The sequence below is a fragment of the Balaenoptera musculus genome, chromosome 12, assembly GCF_009873245.2.
Source record: "Balaenoptera musculus isolate JJ_BM4_2016_0621 chromosome 12, mBalMus1.pri.v3, whole genome shotgun sequence".
NCBI lineage: Eukaryota > Metazoa > Chordata > Mammalia > Artiodactyla > Balaenopteridae > Balaenoptera > Balaenoptera musculus.
In genome coordinates this window covers 68,635,064-68,656,617 of record NC_045796.1, presented here as the reverse complement: position 1 = coordinate 68,656,617, position 21,554 = coordinate 68,635,064, and the positions used below count along the sequence as shown (strand labels likewise).

The following is a 21,554-nucleotide window of genomic DNA, read 5'->3' as shown; positions in this document are numbered from 1 at the left end:
AAATGAAAAGTTGTAAAACGTTTGAAGTCACTAAGATTCTAAATAAATGGGCAGAGACTTCTCTGGTGGTCCAGTGGTTAAGACTCCGTGCTCTCAATGCAGGAGGCCCGGGTTCGATCCCTGGTCAGGGAACTAGATCCTGCATGTCACAATTAAGACCCTGCATGCCACAACTAAAGATCCTGCATGCCGCAACTAAGACCTGGTGCAGCCAAATAAATAAATAAATAAATAAATAAATGGACAGACATGTCAAACATGTACATAGACAGGAAAAGTCAATAGTATAAAGATGTCAATTCTCTCCAAATTGCAGTGGCAGCAAACGATTTAGTTCTGGTTTCCATTACGTGAGTGTTGCAGACTGCCTACAGCCATACTGGGCTCTGTGTGATTCCATGTATCTTCTCATTCTGGGATCCCAGCTGAAGGAGTAGCCACTCTTTGGGGCATGTTAGTCTCATAACAGAGGGCAAAAGCTCAAGGGGGACAGGAGAAGCACTAAAGCATGCCACATATTTAAAGTTTCTGCTCCAACATGGTGTTGGTCAAGGCAAGTCACACAAGCCCCAAACCAGTGGGGCAGAGGAGTCTACACCGGTATAGGAAAGCATGGCAAAGATGGGAAGGGAACAAATAATTGTGAATGACTAATGCAATCTACCACACAGATTCACTGCAATTCCAAATCAAAATCCCAAATTTTTCATGGAGCCTGACAAACTAAGTATAAACGTCTATGGAAGAACAAAGGGCTAAGAATACTTGAGATCCTTACGAAGAATATAAAGAAGTAAGTCAGGGTAGGGCTTCCATAATCAGAAATCAAGATTTAATATAAAACCGTAGATTTTCAGGCTGCATGTGACCAGCACAGGGATAGGCAAATGGAACAAAATAGAGCATCTAAAACTGATCCATACAAACATGAAAACCCATTATAAGATAGCCCTGGCATCGAAATGAGAGGGGAAATTAATTTCAGATGGAATGTGAAAGGTAAAACTTTACAACTTTTAGAAGAAAATATGGGAGAATATTTTTATGTCCTCAGGGTCAGGAAGGATTTCTCAAAACACATAAAACAGTGCAAAAGACATGAGAAGTTAACAAAAGAGTAAACAAGAATAGTTAGTAACCATTAAAGATGAACAATCATACCTATAATTGGAGAAATACAAACCTCACTCATAGTAAGAAATCATTCACACCCACAGAAAAAACAAGCGCTGGCAAAGATGTGGAGCAAGGGGACTTTCATACATTGCTTTTGGGAATTAAAATTGGTACAACGGATTTAGAAAACAGTTTGGCATTACCTAGCATGTAAATTTGAACACACACATACCTTAAGACCCAACAATTAAGTTTAGATATGTATCCTAAAAACTCTTGCACACATGCCTCAGAAGAAATATTTAAGCATGTTCATAGCAACATCGTTTGCAATAGCAAGAACTGGAGCCAACCCAATGTCCAAAAGTAAACTGGGCAAATAAATTGTGATATCTTCTTACAATGAAATACTATATGACAGAGGAACTGAATAGTCGAATCTCAGAAACAGAATGCTAAGTGAAAAAAGCAAGTTGCATAGGAATCATGCAGAATGATTCCACTTACAGAAAAGTTCAAAAACAGGCAAAACTGAACAGTACAGTATTTAGGGCTACATATGTTTGTGATGAGAATTATTATTTTTTAAATTAATTTATTTTATTTTATTAATTTATTTTATTTTTGGCTGCGTTGGGTCTTCATTGCTGCGCGCGGGCTTTTTCTCTGGTTGTGGCGAGCAGGGGCTACTCTTCGTTGTGGTGCACGGGCTTCTCATTGTTGTGGCTTCTCTTGTTGCGGAGCACGGCCTCTAGGCATGCAGCCTTCAGTAGTTGTGGCCCGCGGGCTCTAGAGTGCAGGCTCAGTAGTTGTGGTACACAGGCTTAGTTGCTCCGCAGCATGTGGGATCTTCCCCGACCAGGGTTTGAACCCGTGTCCCCTGCATTGGCAGGCGTATTCTTCACCACTGCGCCACCAGGGAAGCCCTCAATAAGAGAATTATTAACACAAAATTACGGACTGTGGTTTCCTCTGGAGGACGAGGAGGGTATGATCATGGAGGGGCACATGTAATGTTTCTCGAGTGGAAGACTTAGCAAGGGATGGAAGTCAGAATGGTGGGCTGAAGGACCAATTGCAGCTAATTACGCAAAAGACAGCTAGTGCAGTCAACTCGTTAAAGAAACGTTGCTGGAAATAGGAGCAGATTATATTCTCATAGAACAGTGAAAGCTGTCACTGGTAGAGTAGAACTTTTTTCTCATGAGGCAGAAGGAGAAGGTAGTGGGGTGGATGTATGAGGCTGGCTGTGATGGAGCTGGACAGAGGGGCAGAACGGAACTGAGGGCTGGGAGCCTCCCTCATATACAGGGAGCTTTAGGATTCTCCTTTCATTAGCTGTCCAAACACTGTGTGCCCACTTGGAGACAAGCAAGCGTGATCTCCAAGCAGCTCACCCACTGCCTGCTTTGGCTCTCATGAGGCCCCTCTGCCAGGAATTGCCATTAATTAAGGTCTGGGAACAACTGCAGACCAGTCAGTTCCCAGGAACATTCACATGTCGTACAGGCTGGCTTCTGTTCCTTTCAGCAGGATTAATGTGCGATTGCTCTGACTGCCCATGAATGTAACTTCAAACTCCATCTCATCTCGACCTTGTGGTGATGTCATAAAAGCCTCCCGGAGGAATGGAGCACTCTAGCTTTGGTTGTTTATTCAAGGGACTAGCTAGGAAAAGTCTTTAATCTGGAAAAGTATAAGGAGGAAATGATCAGGTTGAAAGGTAATGGGTACTTACCTTGACCTTGGGGGTGCACCTAGAACTCAGCAGTGACCTGCTTGGAGAGAAATCCAGAGCTGATGAGCAGGGAAAGGAAATGTGTTCTAACAGCTTTAGATGGGGAGCGACAGGGATGGGGGCAAATCTGAAGAAAGCCAAGGGATACTCAGAAGAGAGGTTTCACACTCTGCCATGTAAAACCCTAGCTATGCCTTTGGGGTTGGGGGAAGTTCAGAAGTAGTGGAGGAAAATCAAGCACTTACCCTTTTCTGGTATGCATAGGGCTGTTTGGATTTCTCCTGCCTAATGTTCCCTGAAGGAAAGAGGGAGACAAATATCTTAAGAAAAAGTAGGAGATCATCATGTTTCTTTTCCCCTGGAAACCAGGCCTATTTCAGAGGGGATAAGAAAAATCCGGTTCAAAATAAGCTCAGGGAAGACCGAAACTCCATTCTAGGGTTCCCCACCTCCCTCTCCAGCTCTCTGTGTTCAGAGAGCAGATACCTGTCGCGCGTCTTCAAAAGGCTGAATGAGGTCCTACTCATTCATACATTCGTTCAACAATAATTTACTGAGTGCTCGCTATGTTCAGGGAACTCCTTTAGATACTGAAGTAGTGACTGTGAAAAACAGACAAAACCAGACCGAGTTAATGGTATGTAAAGTGTGATTTGAACATAGGAGGCAGGAACGTTCAATGCTTTTGCCTGTTTCGTATGGGATGCTTCCGACAAGCTATTAACAGACAAGCTTTTTGGAATAAAGGCTTCCTTTCTTCTCTCCAGCTTTCTAATGAGCCTGGATCATTCATCACTGTTGTTCAGCTTCTACTGAGACATCCCAGTTAAGTGAACTACGAACGTATTGAAATACACACTTGGCCACAGGTTGAGGGATGGTTTCTCCTCCCGAATCCCCTCTCCCTCCTACAAACCTCCTGGCAACCCCTGCCAGGAAAACCTCACCTAACTGCATCCGCTGTTCCTCTCACTCTATAAGGATGGCTCTCAGGAGGGCGCGGAAGGGGCAGCGGCCCAGGAGAGAGCTGGCTGGAGGCCAAGGCCAGCCCGAGGGCCCTGGGGGCCCCGCCTCCCCTCGGGCCGCCGCCGTGCCCTGACCGGCCGCTGCGGGGCGCTGCGGCCCCAGCCTAGGAGCGCGGGCGGGGCGGGGAGGGGCGGGGCGCCGAGCGGGCGGCGGGCGCGTCGGCTCGGCCACAGGTAACCTGCGGGAGTGGGGAGCGCAGACCCGGGAGCTCAGACCGGCGAGCGGCGGCAGGAGGCGGCGGCGCTGGGCGGCGCCGAGGCCCAGGGGCCGCCGGAGCCAGCGGGAGCCCGTGCCCATCGTCTCACCTCGCCCCCACCTTGTCGCCGGCATCGGTCCCAGCGGCACGGAGAGAAAGGTACCGTGTGACCTCGCCGGGTCCCTTCGAGACCCCTCTTCATCCCAGGACCGGCGTCCTCTACTCTCGGGGGGCCTCTGGGAGGACCGTGTCGCGGGTGGGAGCGCCCCCAGATCGCTGTCTGGGGAGGAGTCCCAGACGGAGCGCGTTGCCCCCTTTCCTGCGGCCTCTGGGGAAGCCGGCGCGGGAGGGGGGTCCTTTCTGGGGCACCTCCCTTGTCTCTTTCTTTCAGTTGCTTCCCTAGAATATAGAACTTTGGTGGGAGGAGGCAGAGAACTTTCTCGTCTTTGCACGTCCCCCTCCTCTTTCTCCAGTGAGCTCAAAGAGTTTGTAGAAACGGGGGGTGGGGTGGGGCGGGGGTCCCAGACCGGACGCGGAGGCCGGCCGTCTTCGGGCGTAAGGGAGGGTCCCCTCTGGTCGCCAGCGCCCCCCGCCGTCCCTGGGCCTGCGGGCAGGCCTCCGAGTGACCGGGCTCGGCTCGGACGCGACAGCAGCCTGACCCCTTCCCTCACCCCTTCGAGGACCGCAAAGGGCTGCAAGCGCCGGACCGTGGGGCTGCCCTACCCCGGGGAGGTCCGCTCTGGCTGGACTTAAGCTCCGTAAAGAGTTAGCAAGTGGCATCTCCCCGGGCTCAAGGGAGCGAGCACGTTGTTTGGTTTGAGTTTAGACATCAGCTCACGGACACTTGTCTTGGAAATTTCAGTGTGGTGCTTCCGGTAGATTTGAGGGGCGGGAGGGGAAGTCGACCCGAGAGGAGCGTCGGTTTCCTAGAGTGGGTCAAGAATGTTTTCCCGGGGCTTCCCTGGTGGCGCAGTGGTTAAGAATCCGCCTGCCAATGCAGGGAACACGGGTTCAAGCCCTGCTCCAGGAAGATACCACATGTCGCGGAGCAACTAAGCCCGTGCGCCACAACTACTGAGCCTGCGCTCTAGAGCCCGCGAGCCACAACTACCGAAACCCGCGTGCTCCGCAACAAGAGAAGCCACCGCGGTGAGAAGTCTGCACACTGGAAAGAAGAGCAGCCCCTGCTCGCTACAACTAGAGAAAGCCCACGCGCAGCAACGAAGACACAACGCAGACCAAAAAGAAAAAAAAGAATGTTTTCCCTAAAGCATGTTGGGATGGTTTAAGTGGTGGTTAAGAGATCCCCTTTGGGGTCATGAGATTGAGTCTTGATGCCACTTGTTAGGTGTGTGACATTGGAAAACCCACTTCTTTAAACCTCAGTTTTTAGAATTGTAAACTGGGTGTATGATACATAACCTGGTGGTGTGGTTGTAGAAATTAAATGAAATGATGCAAGTGAAAAGCTTGGCATAGCGCTCTTGAAGGTTGGGCATCCTTTTTGTGAGTCTGTTGGATGGTGATACTCATTCATGTTGAGCTAATGTCTGTTAGGCCAATGGAAGTGGGAAGCACTTGGGCAGTGAACACAAACACCCCTGGGTCCACGGTGGTCCCACAGTGTATTGATGGTCTCTGACGGAGTTTCCCATCCTTAAAATAGCAGTAGCAACCTGTTGTTCTCCTGCTGTAGTAGGTGCTGGACTGTACATATTTATCTTTCATCATCCCTAGCAGGTGCTTAGTATCTGGTAAATGAATTTTTTTTTTTGATTAGGGATATAAATTAAAATTGGAAGAGTTTTCTGCCCTCTAGGTTCTAAATGAGGAGGGGAGAGTGAAGAAGGGTGAAAAGGAGTAAGAGCCCAGAAAACAACTGGTTGCATGTTGTTGGGAGGTATAAACCAAGGGTGATAACAAAATGCTAATTTGTTAACTCCTTGTTCAGTGGTGGCACCAAAAATTAACCTTAGCTTTCCACTCAAACTCATCAGCCTCTCCAGAGCCCCTCCAGATAAGCATATAATCCAAGGAAAAGCAGACGGCTTGTGATCCAACTCTGCTTAGAGACGAAGTACTCTTTTAACTCCCAAGGCCCTCGCATATTGAAATTCTGGTGCTGCCACTGTGGACTATATCATACATTCAGAAAGTATCAAACGGAGAGGTACAAATTAAAGAATAAGAACACAAGGTACACCCAAGTACCCATCACCCAGCTGAAGAACCAGAGCATCCTCAGAACCTTGCAGGCCCGAGCCCTCCTCCCTGTGGCATTCCACTTACCTCTCTCTCTCTCCCCAAGGAACTGATAGTCTGGATTTTGTGTTTATTTTCCCCTTGCTTTTCACACTTAATATCTTACATGAAAAACTCTGTGGAAGGGAAGTTTCCAAACAAGCCTTTCCACAATAACCTGGAGCATTCCTGTAGAATATAAAAGCAGGATATTGAGAGTAAGATGCAAACCACAGAAAGCTGAAAGTATCAAAAGTGCTGGGATGGGCAGGCTGGCTGTCAGGGTCTGCCCCCAGTTTCCTTTGGCACAGGTTCTGCGGGTGTGTTCTGTCTGTGTCGGGGAGGGCCAGTCTCTTCTAACATAGCTTGGAGGCTGTAATTTTGAAAGCTTTGCTTGAGTCCCTAAGAATTGGAAAAACAGTAATTTGTGTGCATGTGTTTTAGAAGTGTTTAAAAAAAATACCAGTTTTCCAGGGGACATTGTATGGGATTTGAAGGATTAAGCCAGCTGAGAGTGACCTTTAAAAACGGTTTTAACCTAAATTCTTCTTTGTCTGGTTATGATATTTGTGTTAGGGACCTTAAGTTATTTCTTTGGGCTGAATCACAGGTCTCCTCCGTGAATCTTACACATTCTGACATTTCTTGGTTAAGGCAAAGATTCCTAAACTTGGTTCATGGCCCCCTTAGTATCTAAGTAATTTTTTCAGTGTCCCTAGATTTAGGTAGTTAGTAGTAGTTAGGTTGAAATAACGTAATAAGTATTTATATCCTAACAACATACAAGCTGTTTGAAAAAAAAAGAATGCACATAAACTGACAGAAGAATATTTATATCATTCTTAAATAACCACAGCTACAAAGAGGATGTGTGTGTGTGTGTGTGTGTGTGCTGCACGCACAAACTTTGGGATCAGATTGGATCCCAATCTCATTTCCTGTCCCACATTAATTTTTCTGCAGCACTTGCTTTTTATCACAGCAACCACTGAAAACCCAAGCTTTGCAGAGATATGATGTCATTGACAGCAATGTAACGGGATCTGATGTTGAAGGGGTGGACTCCTCCAGTCTGTAGGTTCAGTGTCGAGCGCATTGAGTACACTGTGTCTCCCTTGAAATTTTCAAAAATCCTACGTTTCCCCTGTGCATTTTCTACAGCTCCCGAGTGCCTTGGTGCACAGTTGGGGAGTTGTTGGTTTAAGGTAAAACCCCCTTCCCAAGAGAGATCAGTTACTAAGGAAGGTGTCTGCCTGAAGTAGCCCCAGGTTAAGCTTCTGGGTGCAGTGAGCTACATCTTGGTTTTCTCCTCTGTGTAAAATGGAGTGGCTAGAGCCTTCCTGATAAGGGTCATTCAGAGGATTAAACTAGGTAACGTATGTAAAACCATCTGTTAAAGCCCTGGAATATAATGGAGTCTCAAGAAATGGTAGCTGTTTTAATGATTGTTAAATAGTACTAAATGAATGTCCAGTAATAGGTGTATGTCATTGCCCCTATTTAAGAATAGCCAGTACTTGAAATCTCAACCTTAGCAAATAAACTATGAGGTAATTAGTTCACATTGTAGGATGATTTATCATTTTCAAACAGAAAACTCTGGTGTACCATTGTGACACTTTTTGATTTTTTAGACCATCCTTGGAATACTCATTTTCATTTGCCACCATGTGCCCTGGTTTGGGGAGGAGGTCATAACTGATTGGATTGAGCCTGGACTTTGTCTTATGTCTTGGGAAGTTTGGACGTAGGTTACAGGCCGAGAAATGTTTCAAGTAGGATTTAATTTCCGCATATACTTTTGGCACAGAGAACAGATAATCTTTTCAGATGAAACAGTTTTTATTAAATTGTAGAGCATCCCATGATAATTCCTATCAATAAGTGGTACTTGTTAATCCTCCAAGGAAAGGCTGACTTGAATAACGATGTCACAGATGGCTGTCACGGTGCCTTTTAGGTAACATAGACCTTTCCTCCCTTGTCCTATTCCTTGCCCAGATCCCAAGTGTAAGCTAGGACCTGGCGATATTTTAACAATTTGTGAGAATACACTCAATAGTGATGTTTCCCTAGCATAGTTGTGGATTCTTATTGTTGCTTTCTTCAGTCATTTATCATTGGGAAGCCTGTACAGAACCATAGGTGATGCTTCCAAATTGACATAAAATTTTTTTTCTGTTTGTTTTGGTTTATAATGTTGAGGGTTTTTTTCTCCCTCTATAAAATTTGGATATATGTTTGTGTGTGAGAAAGTATTTGATTCTTCTGAACTGATAATTCCATTTTTTCCATTTCATGCCCATCTATAAATTATCAGCATTATTTTTACTTAACATATTGCTCCTTTCTTAAAAAATAAGAATTTCATATCTTGCCTTGGGTTAAGCTGATTATATTTAATAACATCTTTTTTTAAAAAAGTATAGCTGACTTAACAATATTATATTAGTTTCAGGTATACAACATGGTAATTCAATATTTTTATAGATAATACTCAACGCCTTATGGTTTTAGGGTATAAAGTAGAAAACTGCATTGTAGATAATAAAATGTGGGTTAGAATGAATTGCCTTCTCCTTTTTGTCTGCAACTCGTAATTAAAAGAAAATTGAGATTCAGAAAGTTTGAGCATCTGTTTAGCTATTAGAATCTGATATTAGTCACAAAGTGCTTTGCAAAATGCTTGACTCTTTTTCTTAAAGGCTATAATCCATTTACAGTTATTATAAAATATTGGCTATATTCCTTATGTTGTACAATATATTCTTGTAGCTTATTTTATACCTAATAGTTTGTATCTCTTAGTCCCCTACCGCTATACTGCCCCTCCTCCCTCCCTCTTCCCACTGGTAACCATTAGTTTGTTCTCTGTATCTGTGAGTCTCCTTTTTTTTGTTGTATTCACTAGTTTGTTGTATTTTTTAGATTCCACATATAAGTGATACCATACAGTATTTATCTTTCTCTGTCTGACTTATTTCACTTAGCATAATGCCCTCCAAGTCCATCCATGTTGCTGTAAATGGCAAAATTTCATTCTTTTTTATGTCTGAATAATATTCCCATGTGTTTATGTATACGTATATATATACCACATCTTCTTTATCCATTCATCTGTTTCTATTAATAAATTTATTTATTTATTTTGGACTGCGTTGGGTCTTTGTTGCTGCACACAGGCTTTCTCTAGTTGTGGTGAGCGGGGGCTACTCTTCATTGCGGTGCGCAGGCTTCTCATTGCGGGTGGCTTCTCTTATTGCGGAGCATGGGCTCTAGGTATGCCGGCTTCAGTACTTGTGGCACGCAGGCTTCGGTAGTTGTGGCACGCGGGCTCTAGAGCACAGGCTCAGTAGTTGTGGTGCACGGGCTTAGTTGCTCTGTGGCATGTGGGATCTTCCTGGACCAGGGCTCGAACCCATGTCCCCTGCATTGGCAGGTGGGTTCTCAACCACTGCGCCACCAGGGAAATACTATCCATTCATCTGTTGATGGACACTTAGGTTGCTTCCATATCTTGGCAATTGTAAATAAGGCTGCTATGAACATGGGGGTGCATGTATCTTTTCGAATTAGTGTTTTTGTTTTTTTCAGATATTTACCCAGGAGTGGAATTGCTGGGTCATGTGGTAGTTCTATTTTTAGCTTTTTGAGGAAACTCCATACTGTTTTCCATAGTGGCTGCACCAGTTTTCATTACCACCAACAGTGCAAGAGGGTTCCGTTTTCTCCACACTCTCTCCAGCATTTGTTATTTGTGTTCTTTTTGATGATAGTCATGCTGACAGGTGTGAGGTGATAGCTCATTGTGGTTTTGATTTGCATTTCCCTGATGATTAGCAATATTGAGCATCTTTTCATGTGTCTGTTGACCATCTGGGAAATGCTTGACTCTTAATATCTTCATGTAAAACTAAGAAAGGGTATGTAAGGAGGAAAAGATTTAATTTAAATTTGGGAGTTTATTGGTAGCTGAATGGACTTAATTTCTACATCACTGATTTGTCTTCAGTTCCAGAATGGAGATTATGGGAAATATTTCTGTCCATGATAGTAAAAAGCGTTCTTTAAAAAAAGGCGAATTTGGGACTTACCTGGTGGCGCAGTGGTTAAGAATCCACCTGGCAATGCAGGAGACATGGGTTCGAGCCCTGGGCTGGGAAGATTCCACATGCCGCGGAGCAACTAAGCTCATGCGCCACAACTACTGAATCCCACGCGCCTAGAGCCCGTGCTCCGCAACAAGAGAAACCACCGCAATGAGAAGCACACGCACCGCAACGAAGACTAGCCCCCGCTCGCTGCAACTAGAGAAAGCCCGCGTTCAGCAACAAAGACCCAACGTAGCCAAAAATTAAATAAATAAATAAATTTATAAAAAAAGGTGAATTTAATGGAGATAGATATCAGCAGATGGTAACCAAGAATGGTGAAGTAGTTTGTAGTAAACTAATATTAATAGCTAAACAGGAATCAGCAAGGCTTTTTTTTTTTTTTTTGTTTATTTTTGTTTTTGTAAAGGACATATGCTTTGAGAAATGTTTGTAAAATGAATAAATACAAAAGAATAAGGTCAATTTTCCTTACAGATATTAAGTAGGTAAGAGGTGAAAACAGAACTTAGTTCTTTCAAGGTTGTGACCTTTTCCGCCTTAGCTCTAGGAACCCTGTTCTCCATCATCTTGTCGGGTTGGGTCGAGGGGCACGTCCGGGGTCCTTGAGGAGGATGGAAGGACATTGGATGGACATCAGGAAACACAGTGTAGTCCTGGCCACCAACTTGCTGTGGAGCTCCAGAAAATATCTCAGAGTCTCAGTTTTCTCTTCACTAACTAAGAGGACTAGACCAAAATATTATTTTTTAAAGGTATCGTTTTGTGAAATCATTCATATTCACAGTGTAAAAGCAACACTCTTTTTTTTCCTCACTTCTAGAGATCGGTGCCCTTGAATCAACCTGATGGTCTGTGAGCCAAAGAGAGCTAATGAGATTGTTAACCTGATGTAACCTGATGACTTCCTTTTATTATGAACATCAATAGCTTACTGTGTAGAGTCCTTTCAGACTATGTATGCGTGTATTCACATTTTAGAATATAAACCCAAAGTACCATCTTATTCTAAAACCTGATTCCAAGGTCAGAAAATTTATATTCGTTTTTCAGTAAATTAGAGTTTTCAGTTTTTAAAAATGTCAGCATTTTATTCTAACTCTAGGAAAGTCCCAGGGGAATCTGATATACAAGGAAATTGCCTCTAGGTGGTGAGTTTTAGGAGTAGTGGGTGTTTTCCCCCCCTCTGCATCTTTACGGAAATTTTAAGGCTTCTTACAATGAACATATATTTAGTTTATAATCAGAAAAATAAATTAGTTAAAAAGTTTTAAAAATTACACAAGAAAATTCATTGTTAATCAAATGTACTAAAAAAAATACTTTGTTCCCGTAATGGAACTATTTAGATGTTCTAGTAACTAAAATATTTGCTTAATGAGAGGTGGAAATGTAATGACATGAGATGGACCTATTTTTTTTTTAATTTTATTTATTTTTTATTTATTTATTTTTGGCTGCGTTGGGTCTTTGTTGCTGTGCACGGGCTTTCTCTAGTTGCAGCGAGCGGGGACTACTCTTCGTTACAGTGTGTGAGCTTCTCATTGCGGTGACTTCTCTTGTTGCGGAGCATGGGCTCTAGGCACGCGGGTTTCAGTAGTTGTAGCACGCGGGCTCAGTAGTTGTGGCTTGCAGGCTCTAGAGCGCAGGCTCAGTAGTTGTGGCGCATGGGCTTAGTTGCTCTGTGGCATGTGGGATCTTCCCGGACCAGGGCTCGAACCTGTGTCCCCTGCACTGGCAGGCGGATTCTTAACCACTGCGCCGCCAGGGAAGCCCGAGATGGACCTATTTTATCATGGTTAGATGGTAGTGATTTGAATTTATTATTGAGGATGAAAAATAAATCATGAACAATTTGACTTGGAAATTTTCAATTCAGATTTTTCACAAAACTAAAAGTTATTTCTCTTTCTTTGGCAGGGATAACATGTCTCATGCCAGTTTTTAAAAATTAATTAATTAATTAACTTATTTTTGGCTGCGTTGGGTCTTCATTGTGGCGTGCGGGCTTCTCATTGCAGTGGCTTCTCTTGTGGCGGAGCACGGGCTCTAGGCGCGTGGGCTTCAGTAGTTGTGGCACACAGACTCAGTAGTTGTGGCTTGCAGGCTCTAGAGCGCAGGCTCAGTAGTTGTGGCGCACGGGCTTAGTTGCTTCGCAGAATGTGGGATCTTCCCAGACCAGGGCTCGAACCCATGTTCCCTGCATTGGCAGGCGGATTCTTTACCACTGCACCACCAGGGAAGTCCCTCGTGCCAGTTTTTAAACTTACTTTCTAGCTAGAAAATACCAAGTGAACTGTAAGTCCCAGCTGAAATTCTGAATTTGACCCAATGGTAGAATGTTGAGATGTGTTATATACTGTTTTATATTATGCCATATGTAGTATAAAATATTCAAGTACCAAAGAACAGACTTCTTGAGTAGGTATATATGGATGCATTTGAGTATCCTAGCTATGCCCCAGGCATCTTACTGGGTTGGATGCCTGGCTCTGGCACCTATTGGTTGTAACATTTTTGACGGTTTACTTAACCTCATTATGCCTCAGTTTCCTAGTCTGTAAAATGGGGATTTGAAACAGTTTTGTACTCTGACTATGGTGGTAGTTACATGAATCTATGAATGTGATAAAATTCATAGAACTACACACACACACACACACACAAACACTGTGAGCCCATGGAAAAAGTGAAATCCAAATAAGTTCTGTAAGTTTACTTAATAGTATTATACCAGTGCCAGTTTCCTTGTTTTTATAATTGTACTGTGGTTATGTAAGATATTACCATTGGGAGATAGGGTACACAGGAACTCTCTGTATTATTTTTTTACTGTGATAAAATATACACGACATAAAATTTACCATTTCAATAAGTTTTTAAGTATGCAGTTCAGTGGCATTAATCACGTTCACATTGTCGTGTCACCATCACCACTGTCAGTCTCGAGCTTTTTCATCATCCTAAACTGAAACTCTGTACCCGTTAAATGATAACTCCCCAATCCCATCTCCCCCAGGCCCCTGGTAACCACTACTCTACTTTCTTTCTCTGTCAGTTTGATTCTAGATGCCTCCTATAAGTGGAATCATACAATATTTGTTATTTTGTGACTGGCTTATTTTACTTACTCTTAATACCTTTGAGGTTCATGGACTATTTTTGCAGCTTCTATGTGAGACTAATGTTGTTTCAAAATAAAGTTTAAAAAAGTAAAAAAAAAAAAATCCCATTGATGGGGCCCCACTGCTGGACTGTACCAAGGCATAGAGGTTAATAACAGTGCAGGATGGCTAGAAAGGCCAAGGAGTGACATTACCTCTCTTTCCTCCTCCTCCTTATCCCCAGTCATAGGAGAAGAGATGCAAGAAGTAGCTGTGTTCTCTCTTGTATAGGGAAGAGCCTGCATTATTTATTAGTAGGTTCCTATATCAACCTGAGGAGCAGCTATTAAACCTCCTACTAAAATAGGGATTCTTTTTGTTGTTGTTGTTTTGATGTTTCTGAAAACATGCTTGATTTTTTAAAAAAATTTTTATTGCAGTATAGTTGATTTACAATGTTGTGTTAGTTTCAGGTGTACAGCAAGGTGAATCAGTTATACATATACACATATCCACTCTTTTTTAGATTCTTTTCCCATATAGGCCATTACAGAGTACTGAGTAGAGTTCCCTGTGCTATATAGTAGGTCCTTATTAGTTACCTATTTTATATATAGTAGTGTGTATATGTCAATCCCAATTTCCCCATTTATCCCTCCCCCCCTTACCCCCTGGTAACATAAGTTTGTTTTCTTTTTTTTTTTAAAAGACATTATATTATTTATTTATTTAATATTTATTTATTTATTTGACTGCGCTGGGTCTTAGTTGCAGCACACAAACTCTTAGTTGTGGCATGTGGTATCTAGTTCCCTGACCAGGGATCGAACCCAGGCCCCCCTGCACTGGGAGCGTGGAGTCTTAGCCACTGGACCACCAGGGAAGTCCCCATAAGTTTGCTTTCTACATCTGTAACTCTATTTCTGTTTTGTAGGTAAGTTCATTTGTACTCCTTTTTTAGATTCCACATATAATCATGTAAATATGATACTTGTCTTTCTCTGTCTGACTTACTTTGAAATAGGGATTCTTAACCTGAGGTTCATTGATGGGCTACAGATGCTCTAAGAGCTCCCAGAATTTAGGTGTAAGTATTTAAGTGAATGCTCATTTGTATATATGAGAGGGAAGACATTCCATAGCTTTTGTTATAGTCTCACATGGTTCCCTAACCCAAAAATGGTTAGTAAGCAATGCAAGAAAATGTTGTTTACAGAGCTCTACCCACCGCATAACAGGCTCTTTCACTTGGGTGTCTTAGCCCCTTTCAGTTTTCTGGTATATCTTTCCCCTTACCAAGCTCCAGAGGCTTTCTTTCTGTTCAAACCTGGGAGAAGCGTGAACAATTCTTTTCCCTCAGAGCCTCCCGCCATTCTCTCCTATATCCTACAAACTCCAGGATCCATTCCTCAAGGGCCAGAGGAGCCCCATAGCAAACTGTCTTGGAGTCCCTAGTGGGCAGATGTGGAACTAGAGTGTGTGCAGGACTCAGCCTCACAACTGCCATTTCTGTCCCTGCCCTCTTTAGGCTCCAGAAAAATAGGAAGAAAATAATACTTGAGGTACAGCTCTGGAAAACTCATGAAGTGGTCCTGAATGACTGAAGTTCAGTAGATTCTGCCTTGGGGAATACAAATTTAATTTTCAGATTGTCTTCTGGTTTACACTTTATGTTTTAAATGTATTATAAATATATCATACAATACATTCTACCTTGTGGAGTATCCAGTGATTTAGGTGAGCTGTTGCAATGATGTATTGTTATAAAAGATGTTAGTATCAGAATTTATTTATAAATAGAACTCTCTAGTCATTCTGACTGGTTTTTAACTCATATGAATGGATTGCATAAATGGGAAAAACTGTAACTTTCAAGTTTTTCTTATACATTTGATTCTTCAATATTTACATTCATCTTAGAAACCCTTCAATAAATTATGACTTGACTCATTTATCCAACTCAAAATGTATTCTGTTAGGGTAGGCTAACTGCTGTAACAAACATCTCCAAATCTCAGTAGCTTAATCCAGTAAAAGTTTATTTCCAGCTCACCTAAAGTCCAAATAGGTTATTCCTGGTTGAGCAGCTCTCCTGGTTAGCTCTTCTGCAAGTGACTCTGAGATAAAGGCTCCTTCCATTCTGTTATACCATCATTTTCAACATGTGGTTTCTCGTGTCGCTACAAGGGGGAAGAGAGTATGAAAAACGCATCCAGATTAACTACCCTCACCAGCAAGTGAAGACATCACTTCTGCTCACATTCCATTGGCCAGAAGCAGCTCAGAGCCCCACCTCAATTTATGGAGGCTGGGAGATATAGCGCCTGGCCAGACAGCTGCTTCTGAGCAATAATCATTTACTTTATTTATTTATTTAATTTTTTATTTTTTGGCTGCACATGCAGATTCCGGGATCTTAGTTCCTCGATCAGGGATTGAACCCAGGGCCACTGAGTCCTAGTCACTGGACCACCAGGGAATCCCAATAATCATTTACTTTAGAAGGGGAACAGAACTCTTTGGTGGATAAGTAGCCATCTTTTATATTAATATGCTAGTCTTTTAACTGGTCAGTTCAGTGTAACTGCCTTCATATTATTTATTTCTCACTTTCCAAACAGCAAGTGTTATGTCTTTGTAGTGTAAAGTGTGGATGAGACCTTCATACGGGAAACAATTTTGTCATAATTGTTGAGCAAATAAAAATGGGATTAAGCCATCTAGTTTTGTACATTTATTAGGGAGTGAAGTATATTTTATTTATTCAGAGTCACTCAACCCCCTAGAAAATTGTACATCTGAGAAAGATGGAACATTAGCAAAGAGGAAGATTAGCAAAGAACAACAATATGCATGTCTTACTGAGTTCATGAATGTTCTCATAGTAATTTAAAACTACTTCCAGCTGCTGGCAATAGGCAAGTAGGAAAACTTTCTTCTTCAAAAAAAAAAACAAAAGCAGTCTTCACCATGGGATGTATTACACAGTCATAAATGTATGTGTCACTTTTATTTGCTCTTTAAAGATCTTAATTTTTAAAAAAATTTATTTGTTTTTGGCTGCATTGGGTCTTCGTTGCTGTGTGCGGGCTTTCTCTAGTTGTGGCAAGCGGGGGCTACTCTTCATTGTGGTGCCGGCTTCTCGTTGCGGTGGCTTCTCTTGTTGCGGAGCACAGGCTCTAGGTGCGCGGGCTCTAGGGCACAGGCTCAGTAGTTGTGGCGCACGGGCTTAGTTGCTCCATGGCATGTGGGATCCTCCCGGACCAGGGCTCGAACCCATGTCCCCTGCACTGGCAGGCGGATTCTTAACCATGGCACCACCACGGAAGCCCTACTTATTTGCCCTTAAGGGAAATTAATGTTGTAAGATTTGGATCTGTTTATCTTATTTGCTTGAAGCCATTTTGTGCCTAGGAGGGCGCCATTTGGCTATATTCAGCATCCGACAGCTAGAAATGGAGACTATCGAGTGTGAAAGATCCCAGTACTTAGCTGGAGTCATGGAGAAGGTGGTCCACAACTTTAGTAGTTACACTCACTATACAGGCATATCTTGTTTTATTGCTCTTTGCTTTACTGTGCTTTGCTTTATTGTGCTTCACAGATACTGTGTTTTTTACAAATTGAAGGTTTGTGGCCACCCAGTATTGAGCAAGTCCATCGGCACCATTTTTCCAATGGCATTTGCTCACTTTGTGTCTCTGTGTCACGTTTTGGTAATTCTTGCAATATTTCAACCCTTTTCATTATTAGTATATTTGTTATGATGATCTGTGTTCAGTGATCTTTGATGTTACTATTGCAAAAAGATTATGTCACTGAAGACTCAATGGTAAGCATATTTTGGCAATAAAATATTTTAAAATTAAGGTATGTACATTTTTAAGACAATGCTATTACACACTAAATAGACTACAGTGTAGTGTAAATATGACTTTTATATGCACTGGGAAACCAAGACACTAGTGTGACTTGCTTTATTGCAGTATTCACTTTATTGCAGTGGTCTGGAACCAGATCCACAATGTCTTCAAGGTCAGCCTGTAGTGGTGTTTCATTTACCCATTACTAGTTGAGACTGGGCTGTTCTACCTAAGGAAGAGGTCCCAATAATGAATATTTACCATCTTTTAAGTCCTAATTTTTTTCTTTTAAAGTTACATTTTATGGTGCCCATGTTGGAATTAAAGATGCACTAGACCAAAGGTCAGCAAGTTATAGCCATGGGCCAAGTCTAGCCCACTGCCTGTTTTGTAAAGTTTTGTTAGAACACAGCCATACTCATTGATTTACATACCTCCTATGGTTGCTTTCACACTATACTGGCAGAGTTGAGTAACTGTCACAGAGACCATATGGCCCACAACACCTAATGTATTTATTTAGTATCCCTTTATGGAAAGTTTGCTAACCCTTTCATTAGACCTAAAATTTGTATAACTTGGTTTGAGGTAACTCTGCTCCTACTTAGGATTTACTTAATCTCTGGCCCACAGTTCGCCATCATAGTGAGGATAATAAAATCTACCTATCGAGGTAGTTAAAATAGACTTTAAGTGATCTTGGGCAGGTTATTCAGTTGATCTTCTAGTTAGCTATCTGCCAATCTGTCTTCCAGTAGGCTTCCTTAGACCAATCTGTTTCCAATTTACCATGTATAAGAATCATCTGGGAACTCTATTAAAATTCAAAGATGCCCACCCTCATTCCTTAGGTCCTGATTCATCAGGTCTGGGAAGATGCACGTGTAACAGGCACCCCAGATTCTGATGCAGGTGGCCTGGGCTTCAAGTAACTCAGACCCTTGTGGCAACTTGTCTTTGGGTCCCTAGAAATAGTTTCTCTGACAGCTCCAGATATGCTTCTTGACTCAGCCAGAACTGAAGCCTTGCCTACTATATAGGAGAGCTTGGAACCAAAAGGTTTGAGCAGCGTTAGTCATCAGCATTCTGAACATGTGCAGAGAGACCTGGCAGTGGGCTTATCGTATAAATCAAATCATTGACTGCCTGACTGCACCTATACAGCCATCTGCTGCTTTGCTTTCAAATAGAAATAATGATAGGGAAGTTGGCACTGGGGCTTCAGAGAAACTGATTGGTTTACGTTGTAGCTCTGTATGCCTCTTGATGCTAAGAGGGAACAAATTAAAGCTAAAATTAGCAGTATAGCCCTGGGCTAGCTGTCTCTCTTTAAAAATCAAGATAAAAGTTAATAGCAGAAGAAGTTACCATGAGAGGAAGAACCGAAGTCCAGGTGCTTTATAGGTGCTTTAAGAACGGATGCTGATTTAATGGTTTATAATTTCCTTAATCTCCAGAATGTATTACCCTAGGTTATGTGATACTTAATGAACGGTTTGCTCACTGAAGCCTTTGTTTTCCTCCATTTGCTATTCAAAAACTGAGTAAAGAGCTGCAAAGCCAGTAATGAATGATGGCAAAATCCCCTGGCACCTGTTGGGTTTTATACAATATGGAAAAAAGTGAGACGCCCCCCACCCCCGCAAAAAAAAATTCCAAAAACAAAAACCAGAAAAATAAAAACTTGAAGGAAGAATCAAAGAACCTCACACTTTCAGTACTTAACTAGGAGTGGAGCTGTGTTGCTGTTCAAAAGCAGTGTTAAAATTGAGGGTCAGGTGCCTTTAAACATTTCCGTCTTTGCTGCCCTGCTGAAATAAACCTGGGTGTTTGATTGGATGTAAGCCAGGGTATTTTGTACTCTGAAATGTAAGTAAAGTAAACACATTATCATCCAATGAAGGACTTAACAGCTAATTAGATACCTTCCTGTTGGGAGATGTCTTGGGAAACTGATTTCAAAAGCATATGCTAATGAGGATTTAAAGAATCCTATGTAAGATTATCAAAGGATTCCTTTCAATAATGAGTTCCCTTAGACCCAGGATATTTAATATATGATTAGAATTACTAATCATTCAAAGTATACCCTCTTTAAGGGAGCCCAGCATTGCCAGAAGTTAGGAATACCATCAGGGAACATGTTCTCAAGAGGTTGCTAAATAAACAACCGTCTTCTATTTTTTTTTAAATGATAGCTTTAGATCATTCCTTTTCTCCCCTGCAGGATATGCAACAGGTCTAATTTATCTCTAGATACCAGAATTTCTTTACTTGCTATTACTAAACCCTTGAGAAAGGGCCGTTTTGAAAAAATAAGGCTTCTGTCTTTAAAAACGGATGATTTTGATACACCAAAAACTAATTGTCCTGATGCTCAGTGCATTTCTGTCTTTTTAAATCCTAAATTCACAAATTTATATTCTTCCCTTGGTATTTAAAGACTCAAAAACACTAACACTGTGCTTATAATTGATGGTGTTAAAAGTGGCCATGCTTTTGTGTCTAAAAGTAGAACATGAAATATTGTACCAGATTTTGCCCCAGGACTTCTGTGCTGTTTCTTATTATGTCCTTCTCTCCCCAGCCTTTGGAATTCCCTTAATGTCAGAGACATTAACTTTGAGGGTAAGACAGTAAATCTTAAGAGACGTACTATTTGCTTTGAACTTACCAGCCAACTAAATAGGATGGATGTTAATGTCTCAGGTGTACAAGGAGTACTTATTGTTAGTGTTAATGAAAGCTGTGTATATAGTGGAGAGAAAACATATTCCCCAAATCAGTAAACAGACAGAAGCTGTGATGGACTTTTTTGGCCGTGTCACACAGCATGCGGGATCTTTAGTTCCCCAACCAGGGAAAGAACCCGTGGCCCCTGCAGTGGAATCGCGGAGTCTTAACCACTGGACCGCCAGGGAAGTCCTGGATTTTGTATGAAAAAAGCAATGTCAGAGGCTATTAGGGTATTTAAGTGAAGGGAAAAATTCTATGTTATGGTACTAAATCTAAAAGGAAAAATCGAAAAGAATGGATACCTCTATGGGTATAACTGAACCACTTTGCTGTAACTGTAACTGTAAAATCACCTGTAACTAACACATCATTGTTAATCAACTATACTCCAATATAAAATAAAAATTTTTTTAAATTTTTAAAAATTAAAAAAAATAAAAGGAAAGACCAAGTATTGATTGTAACCTAACCAGATACCATAAATCCACAGCAGCACTGTCTCAGCCCCACAGAATAAATGGCATTCATTAAGTTTGAGTGTATTGTTGCCCTAGGATCAGGGAGGCCAAACTGTTTTACTGTTCTCTGCAAAGCCTAATCTCTCTACCTGAAAAATAATTTAGGAAAAAAAAATTTTAAGGTCAGTGACTCTCTCTTGGCCTCCCTACATATTTGTCTTTTTCTTTCTTATTAGCATTAGGTAATGTATCTTAAAACCCCAGGCCTCTACATTCAAACCTGGCTGAATTACCTCTCTTGCACAATACAGATGCCCTTCAGGAGAAGTCTGTTTCGTGGGAGACTGGCAGGCTTTAAAGAGAAGAGTGCGACTTGGCTGCCAGGAGGCTTGGGTTCCAATTTCATGTCTGACAGCAGCCTTTGTGCCCTCTGCCGAGTCACCTTCTTACTTCTGTGGCTTTCCTTTTCTTTTCTCTTAGAAAGGTGACCACTGGACCCATGTTTCAGACGGGTCCTCATTGACTAGTCCCCTGCCCCCATGGATTTGAGGCCCAGAAACATTTTTTAGCTTAACAAATTATTATAAGCCAAATACCCTTATAACAGCCACGCCAGTCAGGAAATCGAACTTTGCCAGTCACCCCAGAAGCCCCTCCTTGGGTTGCATCTCAATCATAACTCCCTCTCTCCCTCCAAATTAAGTACAGGCAGTCCTTGCCTTATATGGCACTGTGGTACTATAAAGAAATGCTGAAATCCTGATTGGCTATCTTAATAATCAGTGGGAGAAATTGCAATTTAAATGTTTAAATTTAAATGTTTGGCTGGAACATTAAAAACTCTTTTACTGTCTGTTATAATTGTAGAGGGAAATGAAAAAAATACTAAAATTTAGTATGCAGTAATTTAAAACATTAGCAACATTGAGAATTAGACATTTATTTCTTTGTAAAATCTTATCAA

General features: G+C 41.9%; 1 protein-coding gene across 3 annotated transcripts in view; it reads left to right on the top strand.

The window, feature by feature from the left end:
• Window positions 1-4,043: 4,043 nt before the first annotated feature.
• Window positions 4,044-21,554, top strand: part of ANKRD6 (ankyrin repeat domain 6) — a 203,472-nt gene continuing 185,961 nt past the window's right edge. For all 3 annotated transcript variants that reach the window (XM_036871716.1, XM_036871719.1, XM_036871718.1), the window contains exon 1: window positions 4,044-4,235. The gene's annotated coding sequence lies outside the window, so the exon portion shown is untranslated. The remainder of the gene's footprint in view (window positions 4,236-21,554) is intronic.